The sequence below is a fragment of the Heterocephalus glaber genome, unplaced genomic scaffold (assembly GCF_053883595.1).
Source record: "Heterocephalus glaber isolate CG9 unplaced genomic scaffold, H.glaber_assembly_v1.0 deba00001613, whole genome shotgun sequence".
NCBI classification, from domain to species: domain Eukaryota; kingdom Metazoa; phylum Chordata; class Mammalia; order Rodentia; family Bathyergidae; genus Heterocephalus; species Heterocephalus glaber.
This window is the reverse complement of record NW_028258384.1, coordinates 39,453,459-39,477,904: the sequence shown is the minus strand read 5'-3', so window position 1 is coordinate 39,477,904 and position 24,446 is coordinate 39,453,459. Positions and strand designations below refer to the sequence as shown.

The 24,446-nt window shown below is 37.1% G+C and overlaps 1 non-coding gene across 1 annotated transcript in view; it reads right to left on the bottom strand.

Annotated features, from left to right (window-relative positions):
• The window catches only part of LOC101708494 (retrotransposon Gag like 4), a 386,209-nt gene that overhangs the window by 118,381 nt on the left and 243,382 nt on the right, over positions 1-24,446 (bottom strand). The window contains exon 2 of the transcript XR_015445608.1: positions 17,416-17,520. This is a non-coding gene — a transcript (retrotransposon Gag like 4). The remainder of the gene's footprint in view (positions 1-17,415; positions 17,521-24,446) is intronic.

The following is a 24,446-nucleotide window of genomic DNA, read 5'->3' as shown; positions in this document are numbered from 1 at the left end:
AAAGATATCTCCTGTTCATGGATAGACAGAATCAATATTGTTAAAACGACCATATTCCAAAAATTGATATACAGATTTAATACAACCCCAATCCAAATACCAATAGCAATCCTTGTGGAACTAGAGAAAACAATCCTAAAATTCAAATGGAACTAGAGGAGTCCTAGAATCACAAAAGCACTCTTGGGGAACAAGAGCAAGGCAGGAGAAATCACCATCCCAGACTTCAAGTTACACTGCAAAGCTACAGTGATAAAAACAGCATGGTATTGACAAAAGAAACAGCCATGTGAATCATTGCAATAGAACGGAGGCTGTAGAAACAACTCCAGGTATATTCAGCTACCTGATATTTGACAAAGGTGCCAAAAACTTATACTGGAAGAAAGGTAGCCTCTTTAACAAGTGGTCCTGGGCAAACTGCCTATCCACTTGCAGAAAATTGAATCTAGACCCATGTCTCTTATCACATACTAAACCAAAATCAAAACTGAACAAATATTTAAATGTTAAAACAGAAATGCTTTATCTCCTGGAAGATAAAATAGTTAAAATTCTTGAAGGCATAGGCATAGGCAAGGACTTTGTGAAAAGAGCCCCATTGGCACAAGAAAAAGTACCAATAATAAATGAGATAATATCAAATTTAAAAGCTTCTGCACAGCAAAGGAATCTACCAACAGACTATAGAGACAACCTACAGAATTGGAAAAAATTGCCACTGTTCCTCAGACAAAGGACTAATATCTAGAATATATAAAGAACAAAAATTTTATACTTCCCTCAAAATAAAAGACCTAATCAAAAACTGGGGAAGCAAAAAAATGGGAAACCAAAATGAATAGATGTTTCTCAGAAGAGGTACACGTGGCCAGTAAATACATAAAACATATTCAACATCACAGGGCATTCAAGAAATGCAAATTAAAACAAAAGTGAGATTACTATCTTACACCAGAAAGAATGGCTATCAAAAAGAAACCAGAAAAAACAATAATGTTGCTGAGGCTTTGGGGGCAAAGGCACCTTTCTACATTGTTGGCAGAAATGTAAACTAGTACAACCACTATGGAAATCAGTATAGAGATTCATCAAAGAACTAAAATTAGAAATTTTATTTGACCCAACTATTGCCCTTCAAAGTATCTTCCCAAAAGAGTCAAAGACATCACATTACAGTGATATATGCATACCCACGATTATAGCAGGACAATTCACACTAGCTAAATCTTGGATGTGGCCTATAAGACCATCAACAGATGAATGGATAAATAAAATGTGATATTTACATATAATGGAGTACTACTCTGCTATAAGGAAAGATAAACTTGGGTCATTTGTTGGAATTTGGATGCAACTTGATACCTTAATGTTAAGTTAAATAAATCATACACAGAATCTTGAATATTGTATGGTTTTCTCTTATTTGAGAATCCCAAATATAAATAAAAGCAAAGTAAAAGATAGGTATTCAGAAATAGTGAATTACATCTTTTACATTTGGAAAGGGGATCAAGAGATGGGAGCTGGGGAAAGGGTAAGGGGATCAAAGTAAATTAAGATATATCATACATGTACCAACTCCTCTTGTGGAATGTGATCATTGTGTAGTATAAACATCTTCTGATAACAAATAAAAAATGTAATGGAGAAGGAAGAACAATATAAAAAATAAAACTTGATGACTCTGTACTCATGGAAAATCAAGACTTTACATAATGAAACCCCTGTAAGATCATAAGCTTTGGAGTCATGTAGATATTTGAGTAACAATCTTCCCACTTACTTGATGTGTAACCTTTACCAAGTGTTGAACCTCAGTGTCTCAGCCTCTTCATTTATAAGATGGATATAAAATTACCTTTTCACACGGTTGAGAAGATTATGTCAAATGGGAGATTTAACATTATGAGCAACATGTCTGACACATATTTAATAAATACAAGCTCCTCCTCATTCCTTGCAAATGTCTGGTACTTTCAAAGTAGTTACACTGATTTACCTGACTTCATTGCATTTGTTTGACACAATAGCCTTGGGGCAGGAGACAGAGTAGAGATAAGCAGCATGGACCGCTAACACTCAAAATACTCAAGGAAAGGAGAACCTATACTAGCTGCACGAAGGATGACATTTTTATACTTAATCATTTGACAACAAGAGGAAGGAGTATGTTTTATTTTTGTAGTGCCAAGGATGGAACCCAGGGCCTCACACAAGCTAAGGAACTGCTATCTACCACTGAACTAGAACCTCAGCCCCAGTCATTTGACATTAAGAAAACCTATAGTTTCTCTTGTAAAACTTGACTAACAGGCAAAGAATACACATCAGTACTATTTGGAAAAAAAACAAGAGTGTTATTAATGAGATCGTCAATAATTACCTCTTGGAGATTTTTCAGGACTCATTTGGTAATGTCACATTTACTAATTTGAACTACATGAACTTGGTAATTTTGACTTTTTTTTTAACCTACAAAAAAGTATAATTTCATCTGGTTGAATGAAATACATCTTCACTGAATTTTTAAGAAGCTTTGTTTAATTTTTAAATTTTCTTTCCTTAAAGGGTGAATCTTGGAAGGTTTAGAAATTGTTTCTCGCAACTCTCCCTCCAAACAGGCATAAATAGCTTTAATTTAGTGCAAAGAATGATGAGTATCATGCGATTGTCACTATAATGTCATATTATTAGTCTCTTTTGCCTTTCATATTTATGGTGGCATGTGTTTGAGCTCAATCTTGTCTTTTAATCTCCTCCTTGTTCTGACTGGTGACTGTGAACTTTGATAAGTCTATAATTTGGGCAAATGCTGTGCAGGAGACACAAGAACAGCAGGAACAAATTGGTATCATTCTATTCATATGCCGGAGAGAGAATGAATGTGTGAAAAAAGGCAGCTTACTTCTCTGGTTGGGAGAAGTGGGTGGGAAAGATGTGGACTGTTAGTGGAGAGTAAAATGCTATAACATAGAAAAATAAAATGAATGAGATTTTTTTCTATTAAAAGAGAGGGTACTACAGAAGGGATGATATGGCAATTGATGGCTCAGGATAGCATCGTTGGAATCATAAAATGTTAAACCCATGAAGAGCCCTTAGAAATTATCTAGTCCAATCTTGCTTTATAGAGGATGAAATAGAGACCCAGAGAAGAAAAGTAATTTTAGTAGTATCACAGTTAATAAGTGCATTCCTCAGAATGATAATGCCTAACCTAGGGAATAGAATGAAGTGTGTAGGGAAAGCCAAAACAACAGGTTTAATTTGAACCTTCTTGATTCTTGAACATCAACTTTACTACAGACTAGTCATTCGATATAAACAATAATTATTCATAATCAGAGACAGGCAAATTAAAATATGCATTGGGCTATCACATCTTTCAGGCTGGCAAAAATAAAAAATGTAGATAATGCTAAGGATTGAAATGGATGAAAGAAAAGAGGAACTTTCCACCTCTGGAAGTCAAATCTGGAAGTCTGGGAGTCAAATCTGGTACAGTCATTCTAGAGAGCAATCTGGAATGACTTAGCATCATGAAGAAAATATACATCCTATGGCTCAGCAATTTTCTCCCTGGTATATACTCCAAAGAAATTTGCACCATAGGTCCATATGGGAATATGTACAAAGATGTTCCTTGCATCATTGCCTGGGGAGGCAGAGAGTTAGTGGCCATCTGGGTTCTCATCCCTGAGAAAGTGGATGGGTAAAATGTGCCAGTGTGTATTGCCTTTGTGTACCATCAGGTTAGAGTATACAGAGAGCATGGATGGTCCTCACATACACAGTGGTACGAGGAAAAATATAAGAAGTTAAGGAAAATATATGTAATAAATACTATTTTCATAAATTAAAAATGCATACACATAAAAACGTATTTTTGAATAATACATTAAGATAAAAATACTCAAAAACATAGGAGCATGGTTACATATGCTAGGAGAAAACGAGAAGCAGAGGAGAAGGCTAAAAGGGAATAAAATTAAAATGAAATAAACAAGAGGTAGAATGCCAGATTCACAGAAATTTTTAAAAGAAAGCAGTAGATTTCAAATAAATTTTCTTCTTATGGCTGGCTTGAGACTATGACTCCATTCTCATAATGAGTAGAAATGGTAGCAGGACCAGGAGTTTATTGGTTTCATCCTTAGAGCTATGTAAGTGGAAGAACTGGAGAGACATTGAACCAGTCAGTGTAACTAACCAAGGGCTTCTTTTATGGATCACACTACTCCATCTGAGCCCCTTCTCTAACATCTTCTCTTCAGTACTATTGGAATGAATGTCTAGGTTTAGAGAGCCTGCTGGACCAATGCCATACTATTATCAATTTCCACTCCTTGTTCTTTCATTACCAGATGGAGAATTGCCCTCCCCAAAGACCCCCACATCTGGCTGACTTCAGGAACTTTCCCTCTTCTATATTATAAGACTTCTTCTGCTTCACCTGCTGACATTTTTCAGGAAGATTTGCTGCAAGGGTTGCCACTGTGTATTTATTTCCCAGGCAATAGAAAAATATTCATTATAGCCAATGAAAGCCCATGATTGCTTCACAGCTTCCCAGCTTCCAATATGAAGGAATGTTGTTAAAGCTGCAGAGCTCAGAATATTGAGTGCTGGAATTAAGGGTTTGAGAGCACGTGAGAAAAACAAAAGAAATATAGCCTCCACTCCTATTTTAAGATCACTCAAAGGAGATTGGTCAGAGATAAAGTTTTTACGGGAAAGAGGAAGACAATGAGAAGGTCTAAAATTTAGTAAGAGAGTGTGAGAAAAGTAGAGTTGGAAGAGCAAGATCCTTAGGATGTTTGTAAAGAGCCCATTTGCTCAGAAAAATAAAAGAACAATCTATGAGGCTCCAATGAGAGAACAGATGTGGAAACAATTGCAAGCTGATTGTATTGCTGTATTCTTTAGGTATTTTCATATTTACAATCTCTCTAGTTGTCAAAGCTAATAAAATTTCAAGCAGATTTGGCTGACTGAGTTCTCAGTAATCAAAAATCTAAGGATTAGAGGAGATAATAAGATGGGCTGTGACTATGAGAGGTTTGGAAACCTTACATTAGTAGCCATTACATGGATCATCTACTTCATCACTATTGCATCATCTACTTCTCTGGCCATTTTATTCATTTTATAAGGCCAGAATCTCTATTGTTTCTCAGGATTTATCCACACCTGCAGTAAAACATCAAAGGGAGATGAGGAGCTCCTTCCAATCAGGACCTAAATGTTCCTGTCACTAGGATTACAGATGATGTCCAGGAGTTGTACTCGCCTCCAGGAAAGTTAGTACCATTGCTTGGTCAGTTTTAGTCTAGTTTCTAAACTTTTAAACTCTCCTTCCCCTCAGTATTAGACAAGAGAGTGGGTTTTAAACCATTTAGACAAGGGGTCCAAGCTTGACTCTGCTATTTGATTGTTCTGATTCTGTTTTCTTACACCCACTAGTGTAACTGCCATTTGTAAATCTGAAGAATTGAATGTAATTTGATGATGAATATAGCTTTCTCACGGGATTGTTGCAAGGGTTAGGCAATGTGTAGATAAGCTATTAGTATAGTCTAAGCTTTACATAAAGTGCTGGGTATATGGGGGGCATTTAAATTTTGCCCACTTTTATTTATAATCTCTTTCCCCACAAAATTCATGCTGAAAATACTCAACTACTCATCCTCTCCACCTTTTTCTCAAAATGGATTCATCTTTATGACTTTGTTACCTCAGTGGCTTTTGCAGATTCTTAGGTACCTTAATCACTCCTCTCCTTCCTCCATCCTTGCAAGAGCATTGTCATATTCAAGCATACATAGAGAGGGAGGCACTCAGATTTCTTTTGAGGCAAGATTGCTTTATTGCCTTTGTAATTTTGGAGTTATACATCATCTCTGGGACCGAGTTCTAATTTCATCACTTATCAATGGATAATTTACTTCCGTAAGTCCCAGTTTCCTCATGTGTAGAGTGAAAATAACAGCACCCATCTTATAGGTTTATGTGAGGATTAAATAAGATCACATGTGTGGTAAGAAGCACTACAACAGAGGTTTCCAAACTTCTCATAATCACAGCCCATCTTATTATCTCCCCTAAGCACCAAAATCCTAGACTCTGGATTATGAGGAAAATTTTCATACTAAAATGTAACTATTCTTTCCTTAAAACATAGCTACCAATCAAAATAATAATCCCCCAAATAGTTATACATCTTTGAATTGCTAAACTCTGACCCAAACAAGAGGAAAAAAAAGGATTTTTAGTTTAAAAAACCATATTGTGAATAGTGTAAATTTTCAGTTGAGTTCAATTGTTTCAAATCTAGAAAAGCTATTAAATAATAAACATTTGCATTCTACTTCCCAATTCACCCCATCCTGCCCCCATCCCCCACTCCCTGACAGTAGTCAGGCCATCTAAAACATGTTTACAGATTCCTTTTGGTGCAGAATCTAGAAAAGTGAAGCTGCATAATAAAGAGCTGATCTAAAGAAAGTTTTGGGGCAGAAAGAAAATCTCCATAGGCTTTATTTGTGAGAACAGTTGGGGAGAAACAAGACCTGGAGGCAGCAATGTTGTGTAGAATATTCTCAAGAGAGTGCAGGGAATGAGGAAGGGGATCTTGAAGAACTCTTTCATTCTTTATGAGTATAGTCTTTCCTCTTTATCCTTGGGAGGACTGGTTCCAGGAACTCCTCAAATACCAAAGTTGGAGGATGCTCAAGTCTCATATAAAATGATGCATTACTGCATATCATCTCTGCACATCCCCCTGTCGCCTTTACATCATCTCTAGATGACTTATAATACCTGATACAATGTAAATGCTTATGTAAATAGTTGTTACATTGTATTGTTTGGGCAGTAAAAAACAGGAAAAAAGTCTATAATGTGAGTGTACATGCAATTTTTTCCTAATATTTTTGATCTGAGGTTGGTTGAATCTGCAAATACAAAGGACCAACTTATTATGGCTTGTGTCTGGACACCTCATGTGATGATAAGTGGGGCTTTTCAGAGGTGGCTGGATTCAAGCTGTGTAATGCTGGGATCAAGGATATGATGCTGGGGTTGATTCACAATGCAATGCTTTGATTAAGGTTGTGAATACTACCTGCTCTAAGAGCAGGTAGCCTAGATAAGAATATAAGGGACAGAAAGGGTTGCTGTTGTCCCAGCTGGTCGCTTGCTTTTCTTTTAATCATTAATTAAATTTATTGGTACAATTTAGGTATACATAATGATCTCATTCATTGCATGAAATTTGTACCTGCATGAAAAAAATATGAATCAAGATATGTCACTTACTTTTTTGTTGTTTGCCGATTCCTTCTTTGCCATGGACTACGTTTCCTCTGAGATGCCCCTCTGGCATACCTCCCTCTCTTGGAACAAGCCAACTATGGACTGAAACTTCTACAAAATGTAAGCCAAATAAACCTTTGCTCCTTTAATTTTGAATGTCGGGTATTTGGTCTCAGCAAAGTGAAGAGTGACTAAGACACAACTGTATTACATCTTTGGTACTTAAAAAAAACTCAAAGTGAAGATTTCTGCTGCTTGATTGCAACATTGTGTGTCACTCGCGCTACTGAAATTATATGGCAAGACCTCTTGAATCAGCTCAAATTGTTTTCTAAATTGAGTGCCTTATTCATTTTTTTTTTCCGGAACTGGGGATCGAACTTAGGACCTTGTGCTTGCGAGGCAGGCAGGGCACCACTGAGCTAAATTCCTGGCCCAGAGTGCCTTATTCTTTAAAGGAATGAACAATCTTTAAATGTAAAATCTTTACAAAGTTCTCCAAGTAGTCCTGAGGTATTTTCTCCAAAATATATTGATTTCTTCTGCAGCTGAAAGTGAAGCCCTGCTCCTTATTTGGCAGGATCTGTATCACTTCCAATCTAAATCTTAGATTATTAATGACATGCTGTCATTTATCTGTTAGCACTTTGCAGATACCATCTCATTTAGTTTTTATAATAACTCTTCTACATGGGAATTATTATCCTCATTTTACAGATAAGGAAATAGACCCAGAGAGTTGAAGTGACTTTTCTAAGGTCATTCAGCAGAGCCATAATTCAAATCTAAAACTGTCTAGTGCCATGACCTGTGCTTTCAACTACTATAATCTGCTGCCTGGAAAGAGAATAATGGGTTGCCCATACTGAGAATATAAACATTTTAAATTGGTGCTCAAGGAATAAATCAGTACTAAGCTAGCAGTGGAGATAACTAGGATACTCTTTTACTAGAAGAAATCTTGGGCAAACCATTTGGTCTCTCTGAGGTTTGGTTTCCTTAACTCTAAAATGAGAGTACCAGTACTGGACACTCAAAGTGTTTGATACATGGTGGCCATTTAGTGTTTGATACATGGTGGCCATTGGTTCTAATGTCAATATTAATGCCAAGAGAGTGAACACAGTTTTATAGAGGGAGCAGTTCACTTAGGTGAATGAAGGTAGCCGCGGTTGGAGGCAAAACAGCACAAGTTTAATGTCAATTATTTTTATCGAGTAAAATTAACAAGAAACAGTGATTTGGGTTGGGGAAATCAGAGCAGCCACTCTGAGGTGGTCTTATGAATGTGCAAGGTTAGCAGAGAAGGCCTCTGTGAAAAAAAAAAAGGACAAAGGGATGAAAAGGCAGTGTGAGTGAAAACTGTGGAAATATCTAGTGAAGAGGATGGATTAGGAGGCAGGCCAGAGCACCTACAAGCAAGGTCATAAAGAAAAGCTCAGAAAATCTTAACTATACTAATAGTAAAAACTGCTACTTAAACTGCATATAATTCATAATTGTGGCTGTTAGGGGTAAAGGAAGAAATGTGCACTTATTGACTATTGCTTTCTGAATACAGAGGGTGGGAGAGAAAAGTCTCAGTAATATTGACTTAAGGGCAGGGGCTTCCATATACACTTTGTAGAAAATTTAAATGAAGTTATTGCAACAGGATTCTGATCACATGCTCCCTATCTCCCTATTTTAAAATTCCAAAATGAAATATATTGAAATCTGGTGATTAACCTGTTTCTCTAGTATTTGTCTGAGGACCACTTTAAAAGTATACCCAATAGCATATGAAATACACAGGGAATCAGATGAAGGCTGTCTCAGAAGGATCAACCCTTTCCCCAACAGGATGAAAAATTGAAGAAGAGAATAGTCAAAGGCCCCAGCTTCTCAGTTCTTCTACCTCAGCTTTATCCCCTTCTCAGCTTTATCATACCTACTGCTTACTTGGAGTCACCAAATTTCCTCTCAGATATTTCACTCACATCCAGGTATAAACTATTCCTAACAGCTTCACAGAGCTTAAGGTTTCTCCAGAGCACAACTCCAAGAAGGACCATACATATGGAAACAATTTACATAGCCCTTGCAATGCTTTTTAAATTTCTCCTCAAGCAGAAGAGAATGAGAATATCCTCCAGCGGGTCAAAGTGATCTGTACTAAGACTGGAATTTCTTTGTTATTTCCCATTTTATTATAATACATAAGGATGAATCTCACAGTTCATTCTTTCTTAGCTACTTCTATTCACTGAGTCATGTTTTCTCAAATCTATATGTTGACAACTAACCCCCAATATGATGGTATTTTGAAGTGAGGTCATTGGGTGGTAAGTAGGTTTAGATGAGGTCAGGAAGCTAGAGCCCTGATGATGAGATTAGCATTTTCATAAGAAGAGATGCCAGAAAGCCTTCTCCCTGTCCCTCTCCTTTCATCTTTTCTGTTTCTCTCTCCTCCCTTCCATCTGCCTTCCCATCCCACCTCCTGACCATGTGAGGACATAGTGAGAAGGTGTCTGCTGGCAGGACAGGAAGAGAGCCCTCACCAGTGAACCGGATCTGGCAGCACCTTGATCTTTGACTTTCCAGCCCTTAGAGCTATGAGAAATAAATTCCTGGTCTCTAGGTCAATTAGTCAATGGGATTTTGTTATTGCAGCCCAGACTCACTGATATCATTGGTTAAATCATCCCAAAATACTTAACTTTTCTGTCCTCAAATTGTAGAGTAAAAATTGATACTCCTGGAAAGATATACCTTACTTAACATTACTCTGAATATTCCCTGTTTCCACGGACAATCTAAGAAGCAGAGGCAGAGGCACACTTTCCACAGTCCAGGAGCATTTGTGCTTCTATAGGAAGCAAAGCCATAATTTGAAGGGTACTGGGTAACAGAATGGTTTATTTTTGGTTTATTGGACTCATCCTAAACCCTCTGTATGTCCATACTATGTGCAGTGTCTTAATCCATGTAGTGCTTGGGCAATACTGGCTCAAAGGAGTCTCTTATAAAGAAAGTAGAAGCTGGCACATTGAATGAACACTGAGAAAAAGATACATCAATACACAAGAGTTGCCCCTCTCCACTCATATAGGCAGCCTCTACTGTGTGCCAAGTAGTAAGCCATCTTCTGAAAGTACAGAGAGAATTCCATCAAAATACTAAATGGGGAAATCTAACCAGAAAATTCATATGAAAAAAGGAAAGATGCCCCTTTGCCCATAGGCCCAACATGTCTTTGAATTCCCTACTTACTAGTCCTTTACCCAATCAAAAATCAGAATTTCTACTTATAGAATATTGTGAAGCCAAAAATTGAAGAAAAGGGTGGGTACCTCCCCACAATAGCTCATTATTTACAGTACTGACTTCTAAATATTGTTATCTATGTTTTTGCCTTTGGCATTGTCATTCATTATGGTATTAGGAAAATCTAGCCCACATATAAGAGGATTGTTAAAATATAATTACCAGAGCCTCAACCTGGCTTTATCTCAGAGTGGTAGATGATCTTCTTTACTATATTTGAGTGATGCTTAAAGTATCGAATTCATCATCTTTCACTTAGGTAGCATATTCGAGACCAGTTAGAGGCCTCACTTAGTGACTTCCCTAATTTAGCTCATTCCATTCTAGTCCTGGTGCTTTAGCAAAACACCCAGAAAATGGTGCAATTTTTAAGTCAAAATTACACTCTGGAATCCCCTGCATACTTCAGGTACTCTTCACACCTACTTTTGCTCGTAACCAATAGTACCAGGGAAGACCTTCCTGTTTGAGAAAATACTGTATAATCCTTTTCAAGAACTTGGGGAATTTGAGCTTCAGTTTCCTTGAATTTCAAATTGAAACCCATAACTGGTAGTATCTGCCTCACAAGAATGGTTATAGCAGCAAATGAGTCCATCCTGTGAGTGATGAGGAAGTAGAGAAGACAATAAGAAAATTGTGAGGGCAGATAGCAAGCAGTTCTTACTGAGAGAAAGAAAAATGAAAGATAAACATAAAGAATGTCACAACAAGATTAAGAATGCCTAGCTGTACTAAAAGTTTAAATTATCAAAGCTTGGACACAGTGACAAGCACATGTGAATATAAACTATGTAGACAAGAAAAATGTGCTAAATTTGAGTAAGAAGAAAGGGAGGAAAAACGAGAGAGATTAAAGCCACACTTCTGCGGTTCTTATAATGTGTGTCTTTGTCGGGCCTCTACACTTGTGAAGGCACTGAAAAGGAACCATTTTCAGTGAGAAAACTCTCTAAAAAGGGCTATGAAGTTACTTCCTCAAATAGGAAAGAAACATCTAACCATGCAGAGTGAAGATATTGATTATTGATACAATATGACAGAGGGAATATAGGCTGGTGGACATGCACACAAGAATAGACTTTAAAATTAGAAAAAGTTGATTGTGGATTTTTCTCAATCACTCACTGGTTGGGTGACTTGGATAATTTAACCTCTTTGAACTTCAGCATCTTCCCCATATTCTCTACTGTCAAGTAGGCACAGTTAAGCCTTTTATGCATAGGAGTGTTCTGAGAGTTAAATGAAACACTGTATCCAAATACTTGGAATAGAGCCCCAGCGACAGAAAATGATTGATAAATGTTAACAATTATCAGTGATCTGCTATTAACCCATTAGGAAATGACAAGCACAGGTTCAGGAACTATGAACAGAAGGAAAGGGGAACTGAAAGATCTGAGGCACCGGGAACTTCTGAGGATGGCAGGCCCCTGGCAGGAGTGTCAGCAGAAACAGATGCTGAGTGGAAAGGCAAAAATACTGAAAGGGAAACAAGACGTGCCAAGGATGAGCTCCTCAACTTTCAGGATTTGTCGAGTCATGTATACAGGTGATACTTAAACAAGCCACCTAATGCAGCCACTACAGAAAGTCTTCTTATTTGCTCCTATCAGGCTGTAGGCCAGCAAACTGAAGGAAGATGTTTCACCCAGGATGTGGATGGCACTAACCAATAGGCTTTTAGCCCAGACAGAATAAAAAGGGAAAGAAGAAAGTGTCCTGTTTTGGCAGAGTTCCAGTCTTCATCATCATCTTTTTATATAGGTCTTCAGTTTCTCAGCTTTCCAATGCAGACTCACACCAATGACTACCATGAGCTAACAGGCCTTTGACCTTGGGCTGGTGCTGCCCTTGATCTGTCTTGCTCCAGGGCTTCCATTCTCTTAAACTCCCCAGTATGCAGAGGGCCTTTTCAGATTATTCCACCTCTGATTGCACAGGTGGCAATGTGGACTCTTCCACTTCTGCTCTTGTAAGCCTATATAATAAGTTCCCTAATGATTCTGTTCCTCCAGAAAACCCTAAATGATATAGCTATGAATTTGTTTAAGTTCTAGATAAGTGATAACTATGTTTGTTCAATTTTCACACATTGTTCTCTTGATTAACCCACCACAGCTTACTCCAAGAATGTAAATAGAATCTGAAAAAATGTGCTTCCAAATCAAATATTCATTGAGCAAATCAATGCTGGGCTTTGCTAGGAAGAGCAAGGTATGCAAATAGATACACAACACCCACTCACAGTCAGTTTGTACTTGCAAATCTGTCAATCTTTCCCTCCCAAGCAACATTTGGCCAGGCTTTGGAAAGTCAGCAATAGGTTTTGAAAGAAAACCTTAGCCAGCTCTAAGCCACCACCAAAGGGCAGCAATCCTATTATATCACAGAATATCAGACCATGAATGCAATGGCCACTTCAAGTCAAATGGTGAAACTGCCCCTGAAGCCGAAAGAGGTCAGTGGCTTACTCAAAGTTCCACAGCAAGTCTGTGGGTAAGTTGGAAGCTGAATCTAAACCTCATAGTTCTTGTGCAACTTCCCAATGAAAGTAGCAAGTGACAAAATCTGAAAATTGCACAATTTCCCTTTTAGAGTACAGCACTGGCTGTACAATAGCATACATTATAGAGAGAATAACAATTGTGTTTATTGTTCCTCTACTGATCTGTGTTTGGCAAGTTGTACTGAGAAAGGTGTAGCTGTAATTCACTGAGTACTCCCATTTCCCTCCAGGAGCATGCCATGTGTTCAGCCATTTGCTTGCATATAGATTACTTATATTGTCGAGAATTATGCATACCCACCCAGTCCAGATCTATGAGTTACTGACAGCTTCTAAAGGGCAGGGGCAATGAATACTTTTTCACATTTTGACAGCCCTTAGTATTGTTGTCAGTGCTAAAAGGACTCAAGATAATTTTGGTGATAGGCAAGTCTCTTAGTAATGTGTCAATAAATGCAGAAAAGAAAAGAGAAGAGATGGGGAAGGAGAAATGAAAGAATGAGATGGAAAAAAGAAGCAAGAGGAAAAGGGCTCCAGAAAAAACAGGAGGATACTGGGTGGGTTGGCAATTTTATTAAAGTTTGTCACATCTCATTCTAGACAGTGTACAATAGTATTTCTCAAAAACATGTATTGAGGGATGTTTTTCAGTGGTCTGGCACCAGAAAAGAGTTCTGTGAGCTGAAAAATAAGTGTGATAATTTTCCAATAAGCAAAGTGAAATTAGATTGTTTTACTGTGGAACTACTAGAAATCTTTCATATGTAGATTATATTTCCAGAAGATATTATGTAAAATGAGGAAGATGATAATAATAGTGCTGGGGGGCAAAAATGAATAGTGTACAATGCATCTGTAACAAAGGTGCCATCTGGCTTGGAGAAGTGAATATTCTATATTCTTTAGATGGGACTCCGATGTAACTCAACTGTTTTCATGTGACGGCTTTTAATGTGCATAGTAAATTTGGGATAAATATTTTTCATTAAGTTGTTATATTGAGTATCTAGATAGTGACAATGCAGATAGCAAGAGACACCTTTTTAGTCATAGTAGAAGTAGTAGTGATAGTTTTCACCAAAATATTCTGTTTCTGAGCATAAAACCTACCACATTGTAAATGCTCAACAAATATTTGTTCAGTAAATGAACTGAGTATTAATTGAGTTCCAGACACTAAAGCAATTTTTCTGTGCTTTCTCATTTAGTCCTAGTATTAAAAACTCTGTAATGTAGATAGTGCTACTGTCATCATTTTTCATATGAGGAAAGCAAGGGATGGGCCTTATTAAAAATGAACTTGACCAGTATTATACAGTGAATGTGTCAGAGCCAGAGACTTAAAGCCCTGTCATTTTGAGCCCAAAGCCAATACTTTTAGCTACCATCCTATTCATAATTCCTTTCCCTCATTTAGAAATTCAGACATCTGCCTGAGTTCTATGATTTTCTGATACCTCATATCAGAGACTTTGAAAAAACTTTCTGCCTCTGAGGATTATGAATCCATCATTGTTACTATTAAACTAAGCCTTTAAGTGTGATGATATATTTGGTTCAGTCAGCATTATTAACTTACTATGTGCCAATAAGGCATAATGCTATTTTATACCCTATATTTCAGTTAAACTTCATGGCAATCTGATGAAGTAGGTATTGTTATGATTCCCATTTTATTGACATGGAAACTGAGGCTTGGAACAGTTAAATAACTTATCAAAGCAAATATCAAGTAAGTAACAGGGCTAGAATTTGAACCCACATGAGTCAGATACAGGGCATATACTCTCAGTCACTCACTGTCTCACTTTGGTGACTGACAAATCAGCTAATTTGGCAAAGCAGCACATCTTACTGCCACCTTACCAAATACATTCAAAGCCTGCAGGAATCCCACCATGTTCCTCTTGGTCCCTACAATCCTGCTTTCCTTCCACACTGTATTAGTTAGGGTGTGCTAGAGGGAAAGAATCAATACAAAATATACATATACAGGAATTTATTAGATAGGCTTAGAGGATCAGAAAGGGAATAGTTGCGATGACTGTCTGTGGAACCACAGGTAAAAGAATCCAAAATGTCTGTCTGTGTGCTGGACAGCTGGAGGATTCAGTAGCAGTTGAAGTTCAAAGACCTGGAAGCTCACTGTAATCACCAGTGTGAGTCTGTGTTGTAAGGCCTAAGAGTCTGTACTGGAAAGCTGGAGTCTCCACTGGAAGGCTAAAGAGTCTGCTGGAAGGCCTAAGAGTCTCCACTGGAGACCAATATCCAAAAGCAAGGGCAAAGACTGGAACTCCTCCAAAAAAGGGCAGATTTCCTTCTTCTTTCCTTTTTTATTCTACCAAGGTACAAACCTATTGGTTGGTGTCACATACATCTGGGGTGGCTCCTCCTTCTTCACTTTGTGGCCTACATGTCACTTATCCATAGACACACCCAGAGCTTTATTAATCTACTAGGCAGTTTTTACTCAAATCAAGTCAGTATATCACAATTAATGATCACACATACTCAGCCCTATTCCCACTTCCTCTCAGAAGCCTCCCTTGGTTGTCCTTGATATGCTTTCTCAAGGATCACTCCATCAGCCTGGTCACACTTGGAATTATCTGTGTGAGTCTCAATTATTAATTCCGACTGCCCCACACTGGTCTCTTGTTTCTCTGTCACATCTACCCTTCCTGTTCTGTCCAAGTGGACTGAGCTCAAACTGTTCAAATTTATTTGTAACTTAGTTTTCTTGTGAGAAGATATGATGAACATTTCGCTGTTGAATTGAATAGGTTTTATATTATTTTTAACCGACTACCTGATATTATAGCATAGAATACAGTTGATGTAGTCATTAAACATTTAGATTGTCCAAATACTTTGATTCAGACAATTGGAAGCAACCACAATGTCATCACTAGAGGAGTTAATTAATTATAGTACAACCATTCCATGGAATACTATGCAGCTTTTGTACAACTTGATATAGAATGCCAAGTGATGACATGAATGAATACCAAGATGTGTTATTAAGTAAAAAGAGAATATGAAAAAGACATAGATATATTATACATAGATGTTTGTATGCACAAAAATTTTCTGGAAGGCTATATAGACACAAAACTACCAAGCTGTCAGCAATGGTTTAACTAGGGGAGGTGTGGGAGTGCTTTTCTTTTGTATTTTATACCATTCTAAAATTTTATCTTGTGTAATAGATATATAGATAGATGACTAAAAATCCCTTGTCAGTAAATATGTGTTAATATTTATGATAGATAATAGGTGATTTTTCAACATGTTGTGGTGAATTCAGTATCCAGTGCCCAAGGAGAGCAACAGAGGATAATGTCAGGAAAAGCAAACATGTCCTGACATGGGAAAGCCAAAGAGGCAAGTGCTGCCACATTGCAGAGTTGCTGCAGGCTGTTTCCCCAAAGGGATGCATTGTTAGACTGTATTACAGAGTCCAGTGGAAGAGCAAGGCATTTGTTTGTGTTTGTTTGTTTTTCTTTCAAAAGGCAACTTCCTCAGCTATGTTCTCTGTGACATGCAAAGTCTGGCAATAGGAACACCAAGGTTCCAGGAGCTGGCTGCCATTTCACTCAAAAAAATTAAATTGTAAAATATACATCACATAAAATGTACCATCCTAACCATGTTTAAGTATATAGTTCAATGTTATTAAAAGATTCACTTTTAACTCAATTCATATACTGTGGTTCCACAGTTAGAAGACATTTAATAACTTGTGTTCTAAACACAGTACTTCCCGACTTTTTCAGGACATGGCATAGATGGAAAACAATAATGTGTATGGCACACAGAGGTCAAATGATAAGTTTCCTCATGGCCAGAAGCAAACTGCTCATAGACTCTAGCTGCCCCAGTGTCTACCACGACGCCTAGAGGGATCAATAGCTGAACACATATGTAACTTGCTCAGTATGCCACAACTTCCCAGCTGGAAAGCATAGTTCAAAGGATGGAATGAACTAACTCCCAAAGTTAGAGTTAAAATAAAAGTGTCAATGTTGAATGTGTATCTTAAATGGCTTCGGATCGGCAAGAGCAGCCTGAAAAAGGGAGAATAACACAAAAGGGCCTTGGGAACTAAATGATGCAAAGATAGCTGGGGCCCTCTTATAAAATTCAGTCAGATAAAAGTGTCATGGGCATCAGCCGGTATGTTGTACAGAGGGCTGCTTAATCCAGCAAGTTGGTTTAAGTAAAAGTCAATTGAAGAATTTCTGTCATTAGTGTCATGAACTTTAGTGGATGTAAAAGCTCACCTTGTTTCTAGGATCCAGCGCAGAAAAGAGTCCCTGAAGAAGCCCTGTTCCCTTGGTGAGGGGTGGTTCATTCTGTTAATGGGGTTCATTCAAGTCAGGCAGAGTCTGGGGTCAGGAATAGCAAATCAACCAATTAATCAGAGGAACGATTATTATGACTCAGCACACACACCCTTCTGTCCAAACATTGAATCAGGTCCCTGGGAAGTAAGTAATACAGGAGAATCATGTACAAAGAAAGCTCCATGAACAGGAACACAAGGAAAAGAGGAGGCCTAATTTGTAACACTGAAGTGTTATAGCCAAGCCAGACTTAACTACAGGCTTTATCTTATAGGAAGAATTTCATAGCTATACCCAGGCTTTCTTTCTTTCCTAATAATTAATGCTTGTGGAAATTCACAATATACTACATAATTTGCAAGCTTTATTCTTTTTAATACAGAGGATTGAATGAGTTAATCCATATAAAGCAGTGAGGGCAGCATCTAGTACATAGTAGACACACAATAAATGTGAGATAAAACAAAAAATATTCTGCATCAGATATAGTATTATTCATGATTAATGTTTGGGGGAACTCATGCCAGAAGAGGTGCAATAACTTCCTTAAGGTTAAATAAATAGTAAATGAAAAAGCTGAGACAAGGCATGCTGATCCTAAACTCATGCAATATACTATCTCACTATATAACCAGCCAGCTAACTAACCACCAAACATGTTTCTAGGCACCTATTCAGTCTAACACATTTTGAGGGCAGACATGATTAAGTCTCAGACATTGTCCTCAAGAAGCCCAGAGTCTGGAAGGTCTCTGTCAGGTGTCAAGAGGAGACTGAGCACCCTAGAACCTACAACTTACTGTTTATATGTTGTATTTCTAGTATCCAAGATAAGCAGGTCCATGAAAAATATAGTGTAAATGAACGTATAGCTTGAATTACAAAAAATGGTTGTGACTCACTGTCTATTGGAAAGACCTAGAAACTAGTAACTGCAGTATAACCTGTGTTCTATGCTGTAGATGCACACAGAAGGGAATCATTATTTCACTTGGGATTGAAGGAAAAACATTTGGAGGGGTAGTAGCATGGTGAAAGCTATCTCCTTTTCCAAAACATTACATCTCACTGGAAGGCAGGAAGACACAATCAGCACTAGAGTAGTAAAAAGGGACAAATATGAATATACACAATATGCCTTCCCATTTCCCCCAAAAAACTTATCTTTTGGACCTAGAAATATCTTAGGAAAAGAATAAGAAAGAAAAGTCAAATGAAAGATATCCTGTCTCTTTTAACTGGTGTATATTTGCCATACAGTTACAATCATTTTGATCCTTCCCCTCTTCCTCAAAAGGACTCTCCAGTGAGGTGAACCTAGAAAAAAAGGAAAACAAGAAAGGAGAGGATGGTGTTTTCTGTCTGGTGGAGCTGTGTTTTGTGTGTGGTTTGTGTGTGGTGTGTGTGTGAGAGAAGGTCACCCTATCTTTATGGATTTGAGAGAGGGAATAAAATGCAGGGAGTAATCCAAATAAAAAGGATTTATTGATTCTTCCATAACTTCTGAAACACATTCAATAATTCTTGGGTGGAAATAAAGTTTAAGCAAAGTCTTAAAAAAATACAGGAATCAACCAAGTAAAGAAGGACTGGTCCAAAAGCAAGAACTATGGCACCATGCTAACCTAGAGATAGTAGAATTAATAAACTTTAGGTCCTTTGGTAAGGCTGGAGTTTTGAGGTACTTGAGGGAAGGCTTGAGACTGGAGACAGAAGTAAGATGGACCAGAGATATTGAAAAGGAGTCTTATATACTCTAACATAGACCTTGGAAGCTGTCCCCACGAGGCTCCAACATCTCTGAGGAAAGGCATTTTCCGTTCTTTTTCATCTTTGAGTAAGGTAGGAGACAAGCAAGGAAGTAACCAGAGAGCCATTCCACTACAAATAAATATATTTCAGCATATTTTTCAGCAATATATTTCAACAATATAAAACACAATTTATTATTGTCATTTACCTGATTTTTTAATTGAGACATTTGGGTACAATCTTCATCATTTCAACATAAAAACACTGTATTTTAATTGCACAGTAATTCCAGTAGGAAAAAAGGAATGCAAACTTAATGAGCTGTACTTAGAGTGTTTGATAAAGGTGGAACAACAGATGATGAGGGCAGGAATGGAAATAGAACTATTAAAGCTCAGTTTTTGTGGAATCCTTTTCATCAGCCACAGCTGAAAACAATTGGCCATAACACCCCAGAAACTTGTGTCACTGAATTTTTTTCTGAGATTTTAAGTTGCAAAGGGACTTGAAGAAGAGACAGGATGGTCTATGTGCGAGCCACTGGCAGGTCTCATGTGTATGCTCTCTTTAGCCTATGATTTGCACTGCCAGGAAGACATCTACAATAAAGGTAAAAGGTTGCTTGGAAAGACCCTTTGGAGACAAGAGCTTACTGAAACCACTTGAATGCAAGGGAAGAAAAGAGAAGCATAGTGTTTACACTTTAAGTGAGAGTAAAATAAAGAACCATGAAGACGGAACCAAAAGTCATAGTGGCCCTAAAACCAGGGAGTAAAAAGTACATAGGATGGAGAAGAGAATGGTATCAAATGAAGAGAAGACAGCTATGAATAGGAAGATGAAAACACCCATCAGCTTTTCTTGGCTGAAGACGTTTGATTCAAGGTCTACGCAAGGCCAGAATTACTTTTGATGCATCTACAAGCAATCAGGTCATCAAGGAGCAAGTAGTTTTTATGTTACCTTCAACAAAAAGCCTTCTACAGTGAAACTGATAGGCATGGTGTCCTACGACTCAATACCCTTAGCCTTAGGAGGCAACACTTGGAGACAAAATTAAACTGCGTTGTAAAGTTGAATTATAAGATGTGTTTGTAGCAATATCTGATTATAGTAGACAAGTAAATGTTTTCTCAGTCAGAGATTAGTCTTTCCTGTCCTTGACTGGTGCATTATAGTGGGTCTCTCAGAATATATGTGAGAGCTTTCAAAAAGCCATCTATTATTTGGTAGACAGACCAGGTACTGAATTTCTTTATTGCTAATGAAATTAACTTACTAAGAAGTTAGTCATGTAAAAAGAAAAAACAAGAAAATTAAAATGAATATACTATATATTCCCAGAAGATTAAGGTTGATTCTAGGCATTAGGGAAGATAGCAGTGTGAGATGTTAAAACTACAAAGAAAATACAAAGAAGATATTGAAAGAAAGGGGTTTTTTTGGACTAGCCCTAGGACATGCTGCAAACTTGTCTTCCAGTCCTCTTGTGTCCCAAATCTCTACCTGTATTGTGGATTTCAAGTTTGCTTAAGCTAAAGTACTAGGTAACTTTAGAATAAGATTCATCTAAAACAGGATTTATAAAATGAGCGTGTCTCCCAAAATTATCCACAAAATATATGCACATAGATATCTCGGGGGAAAATCAATGTTTCATCTGCTTTCCAATGTAGTGACAGACCTCTCAAAACAAAAGAAACACTTCTAGACATGTTTTATATGTAAAGAATAGTTTATTTACATTAATATTGGCTTACTATAAATCAATAAGGTATTCTGAGTATTAGCACTTCTTATTTTTTTCCTTAAATTCTTTTATTGGTACATTTTAGGTAAACAACACATTTACATTTATCTTTGGGTGCTTGCAACCTGTACATGATGTATCTTGGTTCTTATTTATTTCCCCATTACCTGTGCTCCCTTCACCCCATCCACCCTTCCCTATTTACATAGACTTTGTTTCCATTTTTTTTCTTTTCCCATAATTTATCCTTTCCCTCCTTTCTTTTCCCCTTCCCCTCCCACCAACCCTACACCTTTGGAACTTTTCTTCCTATTTCAAATTATCAATTATTCATTTTAATAATTTTAATTCTTATTTACACTTTCAGTTTCTCACACTAGAGAAACTATTCACTATTTACACGTGTGTCCTATTTATTTCACTTATGAGTATGACCACAATATGCATCCATTTAGCTATAAATGTCTCTAGTTTCTCATTCTTTATGGCTGAGTAGTACTCCATTTTATTAAAAAAAAAACCCACATCTTCTTTATCCAGTTTAGAGTTGATGGGCACTTGGGCTGTTTCCAAGTTTTAGCTATTACAAACTGTGCTGCTATAAACATGAGTGCACATATATTGCTGTGGTATGATTCTTTTAATTCTTTTGGGAAAATACCCAGCAGGGGAATAGCTGGGTCAAATGGGACCTCTAGCCCTAGTTCTTTGAGGTATCTCCATACTGATTTCCACAGTGGTTGTACCAGTCTGCACTCCCACCAACAATGAAGAAGGGTTCCTTTCTTCCCACAGCCCCGCCAGCATTTGTTATTAGTTGAATTATTCATAGCAGCCATTCTTTCTGGGGTGAGATGGAATCTCAGTGTTGTTTTCATCTGTATCTCTCAAATGACCAGTGATGTTGAACATTTTTTCATATATTTATTTGCTGCTTTTAATTCTTTGTCTGAGAAATGTCTGTGCATTTCAGATGCCCATTTTTGAATTGTTTTCTTGAATTTGGGGGGTCTGATTTTTTTCAGTTCTGTATATATTCTAGATAGTAGTCCTTTATCTGAGGTACAGCTGCTAAAATTTTTTTCCCACTTTGTATGTTGTCTCTTTGCTCTGTTGGTGGTTTCTCTTGCAGTGCAGAAGCTTTTTAATTAGATGAGATTCCAGTTGTTCATTCTTTGTGCTAGTTCCTGTGCTACTGAGGTTTTGTTCATAAAGTCTTTTCCTATGCCAATTTCTTCAAGAGTTCTACCTAACTTATCTTCCAGCAAGTTTAGTGTTTCTGTTTTAATATTTAGATCTTTAATCCACTTCAATCTTAGTTTAGTGCATGGTGTTAGGTATGGGTCTAGTTTTAATCTTTGGCAGGTTGAAATCCAGTTTTTCCAACACCATTTATTAAATAGGCTATCTTTCCTCCAATGAGGGTGGTTAGGTCCTTTGTCAAAGATGAGGTGACTGAGTATGCCTGGAGTTGTTTCTGCACCTTCTAATCTATTCCATTGATCCTTGGGTCTGTTTCTTTGCCAGTACTATGCTGTTTTTATCACAGTAACTTTGTAGCATAGTTTCACGGTGGGGATTGTGATACCCCCATCCATGTCTCTGTTGCCTACAATTGCTTTTGATATTCTAGGTCTCTTCTGATTGGAAATGAATTTTTTGATTGTTTTCTCCTGTTCTGTGAAGTACATTGTTGGAATTTCAATTGACATTGCATTAAATCTATATAGTAGTTTTGGATGTATGGACATTTTCACTATATTGGTTCTTCCTACCCAGGAAAAAGAGGTGTCTTTCCATTTTCTTATATCCTCCTCAATCTCCTTTTTTAGAGTGCTGTAGTTTTCAGTGTAGAGGTCTTATGCTTCCTTTGTTAGGTTGATTCCTAGATATTTCATTTTTTGGATGCTATTGTAAAAGGAATTGTTTCCCTAATTTCTCTCTCAGTGAGTCTGCTATTTGTGTATAAGAAGGCTGATGTTTTTTGAGTGTTGACCTTATATCCAGCTACTCTACTGAATCTGTCAATTAAGTCTAGAAGTCTTTTGGATGAGTTTTTTGGGTCTTCTATATAAAGTATCATGTCATCAGCAAATAATGACAGTTTAACTTCTTCCTTTCATATCTTTATTCCTTTTATTTCTTTCTCTTTTCTAAGTCCTGAAGCACTTGTTATTTTATTACCTATCAACCAGTTCTAGAGACTTGTGAATGGAGCAGCATGCATGAAAATCTACACTGAAGTATACAAACTCCCAAGCTGCTCAAGTTGTTAAAGTTTGGTAATTTGATCAGGTTACAGGTTAACACACAGTCTAATAGTCAGAAAAACCACCAACCCCACTATGAATATTATTTCTAATTCTGTGAACTGGAAGGTTGTCTTGTAGACAATGCAGATTTAGCAAGAGTTTTGTGCCTAAATATTATTGGTTTTAAGCTATTGCACTTTTATTAATTAGATGCCTTAGTGCCAGAAGAGATTTATTTTTAACCAACAACCATCCCAACTCCTTTTCATGTCTCCCGGTAGGCATAATTCCACCAGATGCTTCATTGTTTAGACAATTTTATAAGAGACAGTTATCCCATTCTCATTGATTAAAATTATCAAAGTTATCAGCATGTAGTATTTAGATAATACTGGCAGATAGTGATATCATTCCAGAAATCTCACTGGAAGCACATGATTTATTTAAAACTTTTGAATGGATAATGAATACTTCATTGTATAGTGTTGGCAGCCAACAGGCAAGAATAAAGAAAAATAAAAAATGTAGAAAATGAGAAATGTGTATCAGTGCGATGAGAGTTTTCAGAATGTGGTGTATATCTAGAGCTGGAAGTCTTTAATAGAGATTCTATCTGACTCATGGAGCCATGTGAAGAAAAATGAAACTACTCTTCACAGAGGGCATAGCTTGTCACATCTATCTCCTCAACTATTTTGCCCACACAGAGAATAATCTCCATTATTAGCATTACCTTTGAGTTGCAAAGAACAAGAGTCAGAAGAAGATCAAAGAACAGTCCAAAGTCCAAATTGGCTTTTCCTTTGATTCTGCACAGGCTTCCTGTGTTGCTAATTAGCTATTTGTTGGACAGAGCCTTTCACAAACAGAGTAGGAGAAGCAAAAGTGGATATGTTCTTGGGAAGCTAAGGTGTAAATCAGGGAGTAAAAGTCAATGAGTAGTGAACAATTGGCTGTATTAAAAGGATGTTTTGATTTTCTAGTATGATCCTTTTCAATATCTATATACATATAAATATTTAATTATATATTTTATGTAGTATAAAACACATATTTTTCCTATTGAACAGTGTACATTTGTGCACACACAAGTACAGGCTACTTAACTCTATACATTTAGGAGGGAAATCTTTAAATTAGTTCCCAATTTAATCATAATAAAAAATGCCAAGTTTTTGTTAGGTTGTGTTCCACAAACTGGTTGTTCTAAAATT